At 38.5% G+C, this 17,931-nt stretch overlaps 1 pseudogene; it reads left to right on the top strand.

Annotated features, from left to right (window-relative positions):
- The first annotated feature begins 725 nt into the window (after positions 1–725).
- Positions 726–15,697, top strand: LOC113190718 (HUWE1-associated protein modifying stress responses-like; annotated as a pseudogene).
- The last annotated feature ends 2,234 nt before the right edge of the window (positions 15,698–17,931 follow it).

Genomic DNA, 17,931 nt, shown 5'->3' with positions numbered 1-17,931 from the left:
GCAAAATGTGAATAAGATTTGCCTAGAAAGGGTTAGACTCCACTCTTTTGGAGTCTTTACCAAAGACTTGCCTTAGTTAGCATTGCATAATTCTGTTTGAAGTTCATCCTGAGCAAAGTCTTGTGCTGACTGCTTTCTTTTCAGAGAATGCAATTAAAGCAGCTCCTTGGAACAGTAGGATAGCCAGCAGAGGGAAAAGTCACCAGGGCATTAGGAATGGGCAGGGCAAACTCACTGCCCCTCAGGCAGGAAGAGGACTAGAAGTGGAAGCTCCAAGAGTCATCCTTCCCTTAATGTCTACCTCCAAGTAACCTGGCTTTCCTATTCTTCACATAGGTGAGAAAGGTCAAGGTTTCCTTTCCTAAGTCCATTCATGTCACTCCAACTAGTGTACAGCTCACATTGGCCTGCCCTAATAGGCAAGGTCCATCTTAGCACTGGTGGCCAGACTTGAAGAGCCAAAGAAGCTGCAGGAGAGGCCATTACCACCCTTCTGAAACCCAGAAAATGGATAAGGTCTAGTCCAGTAACACTCCTCACTGCCAGTCTGGCAACACATCCTCCAGTAAATCCACCAAAGTCCCAGTCCCCTGTGGAAAGGAGCATGCCCCCATCAGCCCTTCCCTGCTGTGATGGTTAACTTTGTGTCCATTTGAATGGACCTCATAGTTCCCAAATATTGGATCTAATACTGTTCTGACTATGTCTGAATGTGTTTGGGGGTGATGACAGCATTTGAATCCATAGAGATTTCCTTCCCTAATGTGAGTGGGCCTTGTCCAATCTGTTGAATGTAATAGCAAGGCTGAATAAGAGAGAATTCCTTCTGCCTGATGGCCTTCAACCTATCCACTTTTGTCAGCCTTGGAACTTGGCCTAAAACATGGGCTCTTATTAGGTTTTGAGCTTGCCAGCTCCAGAATCCACTATAGAATTGCCTCTTCTGGTTCTCTGTCCTTTGATCTCAGACTACAGCCACCCACCCAATTGGCTCTGCAGGATCTCCAGGTCAATGACTCACGCTGTAAAATTTGGGATCTGTCAGCTTTCCTAACTGCATGAGCCAATTCCTCCTAATCTGTCCCTTTCTTTCCTCATACACACACCCCTTACTGGTTCTGGTTCCCTGAAAAACTCTTAACAGACTCCAATACCTCTGCTAATAATGGTTCTGAAAGCTGGTAGAGAGAGCAACCTGCCCCTGATGTCATGCCCACAATTCATTAATGTCTCCTGAAGCCCCTGTCACCTGCACCCACATCAGCGTTCCATAAAAAAAAAAAAAAAAAAAAAAGTTATTGCGTGTGTTGTGCTCTTTTTTCTCTTCACTGTATCAATGCCTGCTCATTAAAGCCTCACAAATGAGTCTTCGGGGTGGGCTTGGCGGCGCGGTCCGATTTAGGTGGAGGGTTCGGTGGGCAGCAGCGGTGGCCTTAGGGAGGCGCAAAGCCAAGGCCGGGAGCAAGGAGCAGTAGGCGTGTGCAGCGGGCACAGCCACGGCCTAAGCACCCCCCATCCCCGCCTGAGGAGGACAGGGCAGCGGCGAGAATGCGGGAAGCCGCAGAGGACGGATTAGCAGAAGGAGGAGGGCGAGGAGGAGATCCAGGAGCACGGCCGGGCCGGAGCGTTGGCTCCCCAGGTGGGAGCGGCAGTGCCAGGCCCAGGCAGAGCAGGACCAGCAGCTGTCCCCTGAGCTGTAGGAGGCGGCCGCCGCGAAGCCCGAGCACAAGCTGCATCAGCTGTGGCACCTCTTCCAGGACTCAGCCACTGCAGTGGCCCAGCTCTACAAAGACCCCGTGTGTCAGCAGCCAGCACTTTCTGTGTGCTCCCTTTCAAAACGCAACTGCCACCGACACCAACCTCTACCAAAAAAGCGTGGAGACCCATCAGCCAAGTTTTGATTTTGGAGTTCAGATTGCTATCAGCGAGGCAATGAGGGTGCGCTGGCTTGGGATCAAAAACGCAGAAGAACCAGATTTCATCAGCTTCCTGGGTGGAAAGTTACCTCCAAAACCAAACTCTAGAGCTCACCAAGATTGACTGAAGTGTCCCCAAACCGAGTTACTTCCAAGGAAAGTAGCTCATCTGGAGAGACTGATTTGCCACCCTTCCTGGAGGCCAGAGCTCAACATGGGAAAGCCCTTTCAACATATTTCTGTGGAAAATTGGTGAAGAGTGTGCCTGTGGGTCCATTTTCAAGTTTAGATTTAAGTCCAGATATATTGTCTGTTTTGTTTTGTCTATTAGAGTCAACACTTGGTCTAAAAATGTTAAAATAAAATGTAAACTAAGAACCACAATTTTTGACTGTCAGCTGGCCTGTCCTAAAAATGTTTTTAGAAAGTTAGTTTGAGCTTACTGGTTTTTAATAAGAATCTTTTTTCAACACTAACTAGAGTTTGTTGCTTTTCACTTTCATGTTGTATGTTTTCTTACACTCTTGAGTCAAGGGAAGTTCTTATGTCTTAGAACTCTGTTATGGTTATAGTTGCTTGGAGAGCCTGCTCCATGACAAGAAAGTACAGCAGGTAATTGTTGGGTTAGTTCTCATGGGAACTGGGAACTGCCTTTGACAACTTTCATTTCTAGTGTGCTGTCCAGAATGAGAGTTGATGAGCCAAGTGAGAGAGGACACAAGGAAGAGTCATCGATGTCCCTTCTGCCTGTTGTCCCTCAGGTTCTCCTAGCTTTGATAGTTAGAATCACCAAAGATGCTGCTAGTAGACAGGCCCATCACCACCTCCCCAGCCAGATGTGTCATCAAAAGGCATTCTCAGTTAAGGAGCTTCAGTGTGACAAAAATCTCAAAAATAAATAAATACTCTTTTTTAAATTAATTGTGCAAAACAGGAAACATTAGCCAAAGTCAACATGTGCCTGACCCTGGGCAAGTCACTCATATCCTTGAACTCAATTTTTGTTCATGTTTCTTATATAGCAGAAATACTCTGGAAAACCCTTCTGAACTATAGGAATAACAGGATAGAAAAATCATCAGTATACTGCTGATGACCAATTTTTTGCTGCTCTAGGTTTAAGAGACCTCACAAAGGGGAATCAGTGGGGGACTATTGAAGGAATGGGTGTGTGCAGAGAGCACTGTAGAGCTGGGCTCAGTAGTGCATGCTGAAGTAATCACAGTGATTCGGGAATCTGAGGCAGGAGGATTAGTAGTTTGAGATTTGCAACTTAGGCCCTCAGCAACTTAGTAAGAGCCTGTCTCAAAATAACAAGTGAAAAAGGGCTGAGGATGCAGTTCCGTGGTAAAGCGCTATTGGATTCAATCCTCAATATCAAAAGAAGAAAGAGAGCTCTCACTGTCAGCATATCACCCTCAGGTAAAACAGGGTATTCCTCCACACAAATCCTCAACTTTAAGATTGTGCCTATAAATAAAATTTTCCAGGCCTTTGCTTATCTTAGCTCACCTCACTTCTCCTTTCTGAGTTGATTCAAACCCTCAACAACCAGCTGTTCATAGCTTCTGAAAAAGGTAGCAATATTGTCCAAATGCTGTTCACTGTAGGCAATGGGTCAATAATTGCTTAGTCCAGCTGTGCACGGTGGCCTGGGAGGCTGAGGTGGGAAGATCACGAGTTCAAAGCCAGCCTCAGCAATATCGAGGTGCTAAGCAACTCAGTGAGACCCTGTCTCTAAATAAAATGCAAAATAGGGCTGGGGATGTGGCACAGTGGTTGAGTGCCCCTGGGTTCAATCCCTGGTACCTTCCCCCCCCACCCCACCCCCCAAAAAAACTGCTTAGTCCATACAATGCTAGAAACTTCACCATTCTAGGACACTCTGCCTCTGATCTGAAATGCTACCATAGGGTTCAAGCCAAAAAGAATGTTCTTTCAGGTGGGATTCCTGTTCATTGCATGCCCTCCTCCAAACTTTGTAATACCTATTTTATTCCAAAGAAAATGGAACCCTCATCTACTACTCCAGTCTCCCTCATAGAATTCCCTGCACCTGGAATACAGGCCTTACAAAAACCACTTCTATAACTCAAGCCATGTCTCAGGCAATCCTACATGAATTATCCTCCATTTCAAGACAAATTTAAGATTAAGGATTTTGTTATGGATAGGTGTAGGCTATTTTAAGGAGGTTTTCTCAGTTGTAATATTTACATTATAACTTAGTTTACATTATGTATGTGTGTGTATATGGATGTGTGTGTGTGTGTGTGTGTGTGTGTATGTTTTTAATTAATGGAATGACTTTAATTCTTGTAGACTGTGTTCAAGGCTTTTGCATTTATATGAAATACACCTAAATTTTGACTATGTTAGGGAATATGATATTGAAGATAGGTAGTTAGTGTAGTTAGGTAAATCCGGTCTAATATCGAGTAAGATAAAGAATATGGAGACCATTATCAAGAATGGAGTCCAGGGAGCTGGGGATGTGGCTCAAGCGGTAGCGCGCTCGCCTGGCATGCGTGCGGCCCGGGTTCGATCCTCAGGACCACATACAAACAAAAGATGTTGTGTCCTCCGAAAACTAAAAAATAAATATTAAAAAAATTCTCTAAAAAAAAAAAAAAGAATGGAGTCCAGGAAACCAGAAGAGCACCTGGGAAAATTGAAATATTAATGTCTCCAAGGCCTAGAACCCATCCTAAGGAACCTCCCAGCAAAAAGGTAGGTGCTAATCAAACCACCCCAGGCCCTTCCTGCCCAGATTACTCCTTCCTGCCCCAACAGTCCACCTATCTCCTCACCTTTTGGCCTTCCCACCTGCATTCTATCACTGCAGGATAGAGGGAAACAAAGGACAGGAATGTGGGAGGACTAAAAGAAGACCTTAGATTTAAAAAAAGGGAAGACCTCTCCTTTCCACGCATTCCACCTTTTGGGTCCCCATCTTTCTCCTGGAGGAAGTTTTTTCTGCTATCCTTTAATAAAGGCTTCCACTTTCCACTCTACACTTGCCTCGATAGATATGTTTCTCTGGTGTTATGCTTCAGCATTGGGGAAGCAAGGACTCAGTAAACAGCAGTAACAATAGGGATCAAACCCAGGATCTTGCACATGCTAGGCAAGTGTTCTGGCATTGAATTATGTCCCCAGCAGATTTTCTGTTTTTCTTCTCTTTATCCTTTTGCTGTATTAATTTATATTTTATTTTTATTTTCATTTTGGGGGGTGTTGAGGGGAACCAGGGATTGAACCTAGAGGTGTTTAACCACTGGACAACATTCCTAGCCATTTTTTATATTTTATTTAGAGACAGGTTCTCACTGAGTTGCTTAAGGCCTCACTAAGTTGCTGATGCTGGCGTTGAACTCAAAATCCTCTTCAGTGTTAGGAGCTGCTCTGGAAATACATGCCCTTAAGTCCTCAGCAAAAGACACTGAACAATTATTGTGCCATGCAATAACTTGGGCTTACCTCCACTCAGATAATGAGGCATGGCTCCAGGAATAGGCATTACCTGGTGGGGTTGAGTTACACTCACCTGTTCCTTGGTAATCCTACCCTTTTGCCCTTTTTGGGATAGAATATTCCATGGAACCTCCCCTTGTGTGTCCCCTATATAAGAATAAAGAATTCCGGTGGCTTTCTCTTTCCACAGACCCCTAAGGTCAGAGAGCTGTCCAGGATTTTGAAAGGTACTTCTGTGTGTTTGTGTGCTTTCTTCACCATTTTCTTACATTATTGAAATAGTCAGATTTGTGATCCTAGCATAGGTCACCAGCTAGGATAGATGGCAATACCTCAGCCTCCCAAGCTGCTGGCATTGTAGGCATTCACCCCTGCACCCAGCCCTTTTGCTTTACTTTTGAGAGATTTATTTTCTCTCTCTTTATGGAGATTTATTTTCAATTTCCAAGAAGTCTGATTCTTTTTTAATCTCTCTGAGATTGTCAATGGCAGCTTTTCTGGAGTGCTTTTGTGTTTCTTCAAACTATTTCTGATGATCCTTAGTCTTTTGCCAATAACTAACCCCTTAAGTCCCACATTTTCAATTCCATGAATATTTCAGCAAAATTGACACAGGTGCATTAATATAGGTTAGAAATCATAATCTAGATTACATATATTATGTTAATTAATGTTATACTATAAATTTTAATTATATAATTATGTAGTATACATTTATATATTAAAGTTTTGCAGGGGTTGTGTGTGTGTGTGTGTGTGTGTGTGTGTGTGTGTACGCGTGCCACGGTACTGGGGACTGAACCCAGGGCTTCATGCATACTAGGCAACCACTCTACCACTGAGCTACATCCTCAGCCCTACTTTGTATTTTCTTTAGAGACAGGGTCTCACTGAGTTGCTTAGCACCTCGCTTTTTGCTGAAACTGGCTTTGAACTTGTGATCCTCCTACCTCAGCCTTCCAAGCCACTCGGATTACAGGCATATGCCAAGGCACCAGGGTTAAATTTTTATAGGTATTCCATTTCTGGGACAATGGGACAAAATCGATTAAGAATGGGATATTAAAAAGTTGATGGAAACACTGAATTGTTGGGTGGTATTCACTTCAAGATGATCTGGTGGGAATGTTTCTTTAGTTATAGCTTTAATATTTAAATGATTTCTGATACCAACTACCTGGAGTTAGCCAAACTTCACAGGTTAAGGGCACAGTCCTCCATATAACTGCCCTCACTTTAGACACCAGCCACAAGGCTGAATATCCCCAAGCCACCCTTGCTCCTGACCATCTCACTACAAATTCAGGCTTTACCATTCCCTCATGTTTGACAGTTTTCTAGAACCACTCACAGAACTCAATTAAGTTACTGTGCTGCTTATAACAGTGTTATTATGCAAAAGGATACAAACCAAACCAGCCAAAGGGAGATACACATGGGACAAGGTTTGGGAGGACTCCAGATGCAGTTTCTATTGTCTTATCTGCATGGAATCAGTATGCATAACCCTCCTGGCACATCAAAGCATATTAGGGTATGATAACATGCATAGTATTATTCAGATGTGGTGGCACACATCTGTAATCCCAGCTCCTTGGAAGACTGAGGCAGGAGGATTGAAAGTTCTAGGCCAGTCTTGGCAACTTAGTGAGACCCTGTCTCAAAAAATAGAGGCTGGGAATATAGCTCAGTAGGTAGAGTGTTTGCTTTGCATGAACAAGGCCCTGGGTTTAATCCCCAGCACTATATAAACATACACAGAGTGCTGGGGATATATCTCAATGGTGGAGTGTCCCTGAATTCAGTCCTCAGTCCTGGGAAAAGAATTGCAGAGTATTACTGACTAGTGAAGTTTGCTTAAACTTCCATGTGCAGGGTTTTTGTTGGGGATTTTTTATACAGGCATAAGTGATTGAATCATTGGCCACATGGGTGAATTCAATCTCTAACCTTCCTCCTTTTCTGGAGGTTACCTGAAATCCCCAATCTTGTAATCATATCCTTGATTTTTCTGGGATGGCCAGCCACCATCCTGAGTTATCTCATTAACACAAGAGATCTAGGGGCCTACTCCGAGTTACTTCATTAATGTAAACTAACAGATGTTGTCCCAGAAGTCAACCTTGACTAACAAAGATTTGCATCATTTAGGAAATTCCAAGCACTTGGTGGCTACCTCCCAGGAACCAGAGACAAAGACAAACTAAATTCTTTATTACATAATACTGCAGTCTACCCTTTCCCATGGTTTCAACTCTATGTAGTTTCAGTTACCTGTCATCAAACACAGTTCAAAAATATTTAATAGAAAATTCCAGAAATACATCTTAAGTTTTAAGTTTCATATCATTCTGAGTAGCATGATGAAATCTCATGCCATTCCATTCCATTCCTCCCAGGATGTGAATCATCCCTTTGTCCAGTGGTATCTACTTTGTGTACACTACCTTCCTGTTAGTGTAGCCATCTTGGTTATCAGTTCAACTGTTGCATTAACACTGTGCTGCTTCTGTTCAAGTAATCCTTATCCTACTTTTTGTGGGGTTTTTGCTATGTGAATGTGCCATGCTGGGGATGAAACCCAGGACCTGTGTTTGCTAGGCAAGTGCTTTGCCACTGAGCTACATTCCCAGACCCTTATTGGCCTCCTTATTCTTTTTAATAATGACCTCAAAGTGCAAGAGTAGTGATGCTGGCAATTCACATTTGCCAAAGAGAAGCAGTAAAGTGCTTCCTGATAGTGCACAGGTGAAAGATCTAGACTTAAGGGGGGAAAATATCATATGCTGATATTGCTAAGATCTATGATAAGTTATTATCATTAAATTCTTGCTGTGCCTAATTTATAAATTAAACTTTATTGTATGGATAGGAAAATATATCATATATCTAGTGTTCAGCAGTATCTGTGGTTTCAGGCATCCACTGGGGATTTTGAAATATATTCCCTGAGAATAAAGAGAGGGCTATTATATCAGTAAAATTTTTTATTTGGGATTATATCTAATATCAGTATATTTTAGTCTTTCCTGTTCAGGTAACCAGAAATCCTAGAAAAATACTCTCATCTCTTGCTGGGGAATATAGGCCTGTAAGTGCTCTGGGATCTGAGTAGAGAAAAAAGGCAGAATGAAGAAGGCTGGTTCAGCACTCACTATGTAGCTGTCCATTTACTCCCCCAGTTTTCACTTGGCACCCAGTGAAACTCAACTGCCTCACCCAATGTGAAAATACATCTCACATCTTCTTCACTGGGGGAGGTTTTGGAGTAATGTAGAGAATTTAGGAACATCAAATTGCTTCATAAACAGATTTTCACACAGTCCTTTTTTAAGTCCTTTCTTTACCCTGTTTTCTGTAATACATGGCATAAAATTCCTGGGCATTTTGGGGATGGGATTCTGTGGGGAAAATTGGATTGCTTCTTGGCTTTTCCTACTTCTTGTTTAAAATTCATCCATTTTAGGTAAGCAGTTTAGTATGTGAATTGAGGTATTGGGAATTAGCATATGATGATTTTCTTGAAGTTACAAGTGTTGGTTTGTATATGCTTTTAAGAGTCCAATTTAGGGCCTGGGTTGTGGCTCAGTGGTAAAGCACTTGCCTAGCACATGTGAAGCACTGGGTTTGATCCTCAGCACACATATAAATAAATAAAATAAAGATATTGTATTCCTCTATAACTAAAAATATATCTTAAAAAAAGAATCAAATTTAGGTGTCTAGAGATTAAGGTGAGTGTAAACTGAGAAGGAGGTCCTTGTCACAGATACAGATACTAACATTATATTGTTTTGCATGCTGTTTAGTTCAAGGACACTGATAGAAACAATGAAGAAGCAGATTCTTACAGAGCAGGAAAAATGTTTGAAAGAAAATTCCTTCTAGTTGAGGACAATAATAGTGGTATTTTAAAAGCCAGTCATCTGTAGCAGGGTGAGATAGAGAATGTCTATAATTCCAATGACTCAGGAGGCTGAGACAGGAGGATAGCAAGTTCAAGGCCAGCCTCAGCAACTGAGTGAAACTCTCAGCAATTTATTTAGACCCTGTCTCAAAAATAAATAAAAAAAAAACTCTGGGTTCAATCCTCAGGATCACAAAAAAAAAAAAAAAAAATCTCCCTCCCACAAACCAACTATCTGTACTATGCTATCCAACCATATATAATGGCCAGATATCTTAAAGATATCTTTATGGAGAAAAAAAGAAATTGCTAAAAAGCAAAGAGACAGAACCTTTAAAAAAAGTCTCAAAGATCACTGCTCAAATCTATACCATTTTGTTTCTCTTTATTGTACTACCTATACATTCAGATCAATCTAGAATTATTTAAATTATGCATGTAGTAATGTTAGCTCCTCAAGAAAAGTTTCTGACTGTATCTGGGTTTAAGGACATTGAAAAGTATACAGTGATAAAAGGTTTGTTTATTTGTTTTGTAATACTGGAGATTGAATCCATTGTTGCTATGCCACTGAGCTACATCTCCACATCCACAGTCTTTTTTTTTTTTTTTTTTTTCTTTTGAGATAGGGTCTAGCTAAGTTGCCAAGGCTGATCTGGAACTTTCAATTTTCCTGCCTCAGTCTGTCATTGGGTTATAGGTGTGTGCACTATGCCTGGCCATTTACAAAAAAAATTTTCACATTCATTTCTTTTTTATAATTAATAACACATGTTTTTTGTTAAAAAAAAATTGACAATTCAAAAATAATTAAGTAGGATATCACTGGTAGTTCTACTACACAAATATAATCACTGTTAACATACTATACTTCTCTGTGCATAAATATGCACACAAACCGGTTTAAAAGCAAAAATGAGATCTGTGCATGGATATTTAAAAACAGTATATGGTAGAGATATTTCTGTGACAGTTAATATATTTCTGCATCATTTAATGGTCATATAGTATTTAAGCAATTCCACAAAGAATTTTTAATCATTTTGTTTATAAAAATATTATGTTTATTATAAGTATTCACATATTATAGAAAAATATGTATAACAGATAAGGGGAGCAGAAAGAATCTCAGTTAATTTAGATAATCAGGGTTTGGCATACTTTTTATTAAAGGGTAAATAGTAATGATTTTCGGCTTTGTTGGTCTTACAGTATCTGTTGCAATAAATGAACCTGGCTGTGTTCCAGTAAAATTTTATTTACAAAGATAGGAAGCCAGCAAGCTGTAATTTGCTAATATATGGTGTATTTGTATATTCTCCAATCCATTGTTTGTTTTGAATGAATGGGATTGTACTATGCATACTATTTGTAACTTACTTGTTTTCACTTAATTACTGTGGCTATGTTTCCATTTTAAAGCATATAGGTCATGCTTTTTAATGACAATATTGTTTCATTTTATAAATGTACCTTTCATTTAGTTTCTACTGATGATCAATTTGGTGCTAACATTTTTTTGAGTGTTTTATGAAGTTCTTTAGCTATTAGGGAAATTGAATATATAATTAACTCCCCTTCAAAAGAATCTCTAGGCCTGAAGTTTTTGCTGTGGAGAATTCGCTTGGTACTTTAAAGAATAATTGAAATAAATTCTATATAGTCTCTAGAAAATAGAAGAAGGCACATTCCCAATTTGTTTATGAAGCTAGTATCACTCTTATACCAAAACCAAAGACAATATAATAAAAACTACAGATCAATGTCTTTCCTGAATATACATGAGAAACTCATTAAGAAAATATTAACAAGGGGCTGGGGATGTGGCTCAAGCGGTGGCGCGCTCGCCTGGCATGTGTGCCGCCTGGGTTCGATCCTTAGCACCACATACAAACAAAAGATATTGTGTCTGCCGAAAACTAAAAAATAAATATTTAAAAACTCTCTCTCTCTCTCTCTCTCTCTCTCTCTCTCTCTCTCTCTCTCTCTCTCTCTCCACCCCCCCTTAAAATATCTCTCTCTCTCTCTCTCTCTCTCTCTCTCTCTCTCTCCACCCCCCCCTTAAAAAAAGAAAATATTAACAATTCAACATTGTGTCTCATTCATTTTACCTTTTCCTTTAATTGCTATTTCTAACCTTAACACTAATTAATGATTAGACCATATCTTCATAATTCATGTCAAAACTCAGCTTGGTGCCAAAACACTTAGAAATTTAACTTCATTTTATGTTAAGTTTTTAGGAATTCCCCTACCCGCACCCAACTTGTTTGGTCTAGGTTGCTATTTCAAATGTTATAAAGAAGGTGACTGCCTGGGTAACCAGAGATCTAGTTTTAGTCTTATTGCTGAAGGATTTAAAAATATATGTAGTTCTCTCTTATTTGCCAGATGATATTATATTTTTAAAGTAATTTTATTAGTGATGAACATAGCTTAATTCTATCTTAAGATTGGGAGCCATCTCATCACAAAGTCATGAAAAGTTCATTTCTGTTTTACTATAAAATACTGAGATTTCTAAACTTGTTTGGAATTCTTGCCTGTGCTCTGAACTCATCTATACCTGGCTCACCATGACCAGATAACAACCCTCTCTCAAACCTCAACAGCACCTCATAAATTGTGATGTTGGGATCTGAATTTACTCCCTACCTTGAAATATCAAGCCATGTAAATCATTAATCTGTTAACTGCTCTTGTATTACATTTGCCAAAATCCTGTGGCTATAAATTCCCAAGACACCCCCTTTTGTAACTTTTCATGCTATAAAAATCTTTTCTTCCCTGAGAGCTGGGCTGATCTCTGTCCTGGGTTTCAGGTGAGACAGCAGCTGGCCATCTCTTCATGTACAATATAAGCTTGATTTAATTTGGTTTAAAATTGCAGTCAGTGGTCTTTTCTTTGTGTCGTGGTTCAACAATTAGTGCATAATTATACATCATAATGGGATTCATTGTGACCTGCTCATATATGCACACAATATAATCTTATCAGTTTCATTTCCTAATACCTCTCCTCCTTTCCCTTCCCACTACTACAACTCCTGATTGAAAGGTATTTAAAAAAAAAAAAAAGGAAAAAAAAAACTTTCTTTCACTTTATACTGGAGATTCAACCCTGGGTGCTTAACCACTGAGCCACATCCCTAGCCTTTTTATTTTATTTTATTTTATTTTTTGTAGTGACAGGGATTGAACCCAGGGCCTTGTGCATGCAAGGCAAGCTCTCTCCCAACTAAGCTATATCCCCAGCCTCCTTAGCCCTTTTAAAAAATATTTTATTAGAGACAAGTTCTCGCTGAGTTGCTAAGTGCCTTGCTAAATTGCTGAAAATATGTTTAGCCTCAGCCTCCCAAGCCACTGGACTTACAGGTGTGTGCTACCATATCTGGCCACCTGTCTTTTTTATTTGTTAAAATTTAAAATTTACAGAAAAAAATAAAATTGGGGCTGGGGTTGTGGCTCAGTGGCAGAGTGCTCACCTAGCATGCATGAGGCACTGGGTTTTATCCTCAGTACCACATAAAAAAACAAATAAATAAAGTTTAAAAGCCATTGTATGATAAGGGCGAGAAGTATAGCTCATTGGTAGAGTGCTTAACATGCTCAAGATCCTAGTTGAATCTCCATCCCTCTCCCCAAATTGTATGACAAAAATCATATATCCTTTATCTAGACTCACCATTTCCTCACATTTTTTCCTATATAAGTTGAATATCTCTTATCTGAGGTGTTTAGAACCAGAGTGTTTTAAATTTCAGATTTTTGTTTTTTAGATTTTGGAATATTTCTATGTATATAATGTGATTACTTAGGGATGGGAACCAAATCTAAACATGAAATTCACTAGTGTTTCACATACCCCTTATACATATAGCCTGAAGATAATTTAATACAGTATTTTTAGTGTACTTATATTTTGACAGTAATCTGTCACATGAGGTCAGGCGTGAAGTTTTCTATTTGCGGCATCCAGAAAGTTTTGGATTTTTAGGATTTGCTCTTCCTGTCTATAGGCTAATAAATATGCTATTGTTTTAGTTCATTTGAAAGAAGTTGTGTAAATTTTGATATTTCAACCCTAAATACTTTTTGCCAAAAGTTTTTCTTATACACTCTTTTTGTTGTTGTATATTCCCCTCTGAACCAGTGCTCCTAATGAATGACAAAGATACACTGTTCAGAAAGTCTCATTCTTCTATGACTAGGCTTCCTCCAAATTTCTTCCTCAATTTATATTACATTGATTTTTTTTGTTTGTTTTATTGATTGCTAAAAATTTTCTGATCACCCTCTACTATTACCACTACTCTCTGTACTCCTGATATCTATTATTTATTCTTTTTTTTAGTTCATGACAAAATACTTAAAACATTTGTCATTTAACTTGTGTGTGTTTTGGGTGTGTGGGGGGGTCCTGGGCATTGAACCCAGGATGTACTACCACTAAACTATATCTCCTGCCCTTTTTATTTTTTGAGACAGGGTCTCACTAAGTTGCTGAGGCTGACCTCGAACTAGGGATCCTTCTCCCTCAGCCTTCTGAGTACTTGGGATTATAGGCATGCATCACTACATCAGATGCCACTGAACCACTTTTAATTCATTGGTATTAATTATATTCACAATGTTGTACAGCCATCACTATGCTTTTCTAAAATTTGCACTACTCCAAACAAGGATCTCTAATTATTAAGCAATAATATTTTTATTTTTGGTATCCCTGGATGGGCCCAAACAGTAATGAGTTTTTATTCCTTCCCTTCCTCTCGCCCTTGGTAATCTCTATTTTCTGACTCTCTGGATTTGCCTTTTTTAGTATTCCACATAAGTGGAATCATAAAATATTTGACCTTTTGTGTCTGGTTAATTTCACTTTGTATAACATCTGCAAAGTTTAAGCTTATTGTAAAACAGATCAGAATATCATTTCTTTTATGACTGAATAATATTCTTTTGTGTATATTTACCACAATTTGGGGGGACAGGGTACCACAGATTGAAACTCTCACACATTATTAGTGAGAATATAATCTGTGGTACTGGAAAACAGTTTATCTGTTACTCAGAAAGTTAAAAACATAAAATTAGCACATGACTCAGGAATTCCACTCCTAGGTAGAAATCCCCATAAAATGAAAGCAAGGACCTAAAAGAAATGTTGTATACCAATGTTCACTGCAGCTTTATTCACCATAGCCAAAAGGTGGAAACAACTCAAGGTCCAACAACAGATGAATGGATAAACAAAATGTGGTAAATAAGTCAGGCACAGTGGTCCATGCCTGTCATCTCAGTGGCTTGGGAAGTTGAGGCAGGAGGATTGCCAGTTCAAAGCTAGCCTCCGCAAAGCTGAGGTGCTAAGCAACTCAGTGAGACCTTGTCTCTAAATAAAATACATAATAGGGCTGAGGATGTGGCTCAGTGGTCAAGTGCCCCTGAGTTCAATTTCCCTACATCCTCCCCCTTCATTGATGAGAGCTATCCTAGTAGAAGTGGTATCTCATTGTGGTTTTGATTTGCATTTTCCTAATAGGTGTTGGGTAGCTTGTCTTACCTTGTTAGCCATCCATATCTTCTTTGGAGAAATGTCTGTTCAGTCTCTTACTCATTTTGGTTTTTTTGGAAAGTATAATTTTACTTCATTTTTTCTCCCACAGGATAGTTTTTCTTCAGTTCTTGAAGACTCAGCTTCTTACATGGGCTTTGGTGGAGGTTGTGGGGCAATACCTGCAGGTCTAAATAAGGGTGAGGTGTTCTGTCTTCTGGGCTTCATGAGATAAATGACTCTTAACCACTTGGCTATAAATGGCACAACTTGGCACTGCTCATGTAGTAATATAGCTTCACATGCAGTTGGGAAGCATATAATCATGAAATATGATTTATCTCTTTTTTTCATTTGTGGATTTTTCCCCCCAGTACTGGAGATTGAACCCAGGGCCTCAGCACATCCTAGGCAAGCACTCTACCACCAAGATACATCCCCAGCCTTTGACTCAGGTGTTTTTTCTCTTTGTAATAGAACCATCTGCAAATATCGGCTCTATTACCCTAGAAAAGTGAGAGATTCCCTCATAGTTACACCTCAGACACTCCTCTTGGAAACTCTGTATGTGATGCTGTGAATTAAAATAATCAGGCTTTCTCTAGGAGTGGTATGAATGCATTCTTTCAGTATATTTTCTCTCAGATCTCTAATAACTGTTCACCTTTTCTCTTAAACTATAAAAACACAAATATCAAGTGCTCTATCAATGTTTAATATGGTTTATTCTTATTTTTCCTCCTAGCAGATCTGAGAAGAACAATTGCCGTCCTTTTGGATGATATTTTGCAACGCTTAGTGAAGCTGGAAAACAAAGTTGGCTGCCACCAACACAACCAATGGTACTAGTGGGAATTTGGTGCCAGTAACCACAAATAAAAGGATAAATGCATCAGGCAGCATTAGATAGCAGTTGAAGATCACCCTGTGCTGCTACATCCACTGTGGATTATATCCTATTGCAGAAAACCTTTTGAATTGCTAGCTAGGACAAAAGAATCCTTTTAAAAAGCTCCATGTGTTTTCAAGGAGTGTGCTGGATTCATGGACTCTTAATTCTGTATATAAAAATTTAAAATTTTATTAGTTTGCTATTAGGCAAGTCTCTTTAATGCTTAAAGGGAATTTGATAATATGGTTAATGTAGTAATAAGCAGGTAGGTGATCTTGTATAAATGTTTTGTGTTTTAGATGAAGCTGAAACAAAACACTAAAGACATATTTATTTCTATAAAATATTTATTTACGTATATAACTTGTTTGTTCAGACAAATGGAGAATATTGTTATTGATTCATTCTGTCACTTGTTCTGTTTGACTAAGTAGATGTAACTGTTTGACTAAGGCTATTAGAAAACATGTTTTACTTCCAGGACTATATTTTATTTTATTTAAGATTATGAGCAGAGAAAGGAAGTATAGTGTTGAAAATGTTTTGAAATCATGACCGGAAGAATGTGTTCATTTGCACTATCCTTCAAAATAACTGAAGGTTAATTATTGTATATTTTTAAAGATTACATTTGTAAGAATATAATATTGAAATGGGTAGCAGCCACTGTCCATAAGCTATTCTTAACATTGGGGGCAATTCAATAGCAACATTAAAATAGTATTCTTTAATCTCATACTTAAATTTTTCTTATATATATTCTAAAGAGTAAGAGATATTTTTATGATGAAATTAAAAGTAACTAAAGTATTTATGATTTTTCACATACATGAGTGTTGCTTCAAAAGTTCAATCTCTTAGCTGGGTGCAGTTTCCCATGACTGCAGTCCCATATGCTTGGGAAGGCTGAGGCTGGAGGATCAAGAGTACAAAGCCAGCCTGGGCAACATAGTAAGATCCTGTCTAAACAAACAAACAAAAAAACAGCATTTGACCCCTTGAATATTTATGTGATGGGAATGCACATTATTTCCACGTTTGGGTGAGTTTGCTTTTGTTATATTGGTGGGGAAGAGGGTATTCTTGAGAATTTTAACCATCAGAAAACCTGAGAGTTAAATCTGTTAAGTGTTTAATGTTGGGTGTATCAGAGAGATCTGAAGAAAGTAAAAAGAATAAGAAAAGAAGGTGACAGGAATGCTATTTTAGGAAAATGGTCAGAGATACCTTCCCTTCCATAGTAACAGTATAATGAAGGTGTTTGTGCTGCATAACATTGCTTAGAAAATGTTAATATTACTTGATGTTATGTTACAGCATCATGCTTTATGAAACCTTTGTGATTAGGTTTTCATTTAATATAATGACCACTTAAAATAATTAAGAACAATTAAGATATATTTAAATTATAAAGATTGGCTATCCTTTCAGATACTGAATACAGCACAAGAAATACCTATCTAGGGTAATTTTAGTATAGAAAAAAGTACACCTTTATTTAAATTTCCCTTGTAACAAATTTAATTGCTATATGGTACCCTATATGTCGTAGTATTTATTCTCTATAATAGCTGCTAAAGCGCAGCTAGTTTCTAGATTAAATTTAGTTTTAGATATTGTTTTCACATTATTATAATATGCTACTACAAATAGTAGCAATAATTATAATATTTTGTTGAAATAAATGTGAGAAAATATTGTTTCATAAATTATGATCTTTCAAACTGTCTTTTCTGTACCTTTATGTGAAGAAATTAATTATATATCATTGCCAGGTAAAGTGTGAAATGATTGGTCTCTGATGAGATGCAGACATTTTTGTTTCTTGTTTTCGCTTTCAGGGATGAAATGAAATATATTATTTGTACTTACAAAGTGTTATACATTTTTTAAGTAGTGATATTGCACTTAATAAATGGTAAATAATTAAAAGGAATTTTAACATAAGAAAAAAATTGAAGGTTATCCAATAGTGCCTCTCATTTGATGCCAAGATGGACATCTAGGAACAAGTCTGGATTGAGATTGGGTGTGACTTCTAAGTTTGTACCCTTAAGTTGAAATTTACTGTTGATTTTTTTAAGAGTCAAGTCTTCATAATTATATTATCAGTTAATTTTAGTTAATTGTGCCAGGCCAGGCACTGTTTAGATACCCATGCCTCCTTGGAACTTAGATTCTAAGACGCATC

Source organism: Urocitellus parryii, chromosome 3 (genome assembly GCF_045843805.1).
Source record: "Urocitellus parryii isolate mUroPar1 chromosome 3, mUroPar1.hap1, whole genome shotgun sequence".
Taxonomy (NCBI): domain Eukaryota; kingdom Metazoa; phylum Chordata; class Mammalia; order Rodentia; family Sciuridae; genus Urocitellus; species Urocitellus parryii.
Note: the sequence above shows the minus strand (reverse complement) of the source record. Positions and strands in the feature narration are given on the sequence as shown.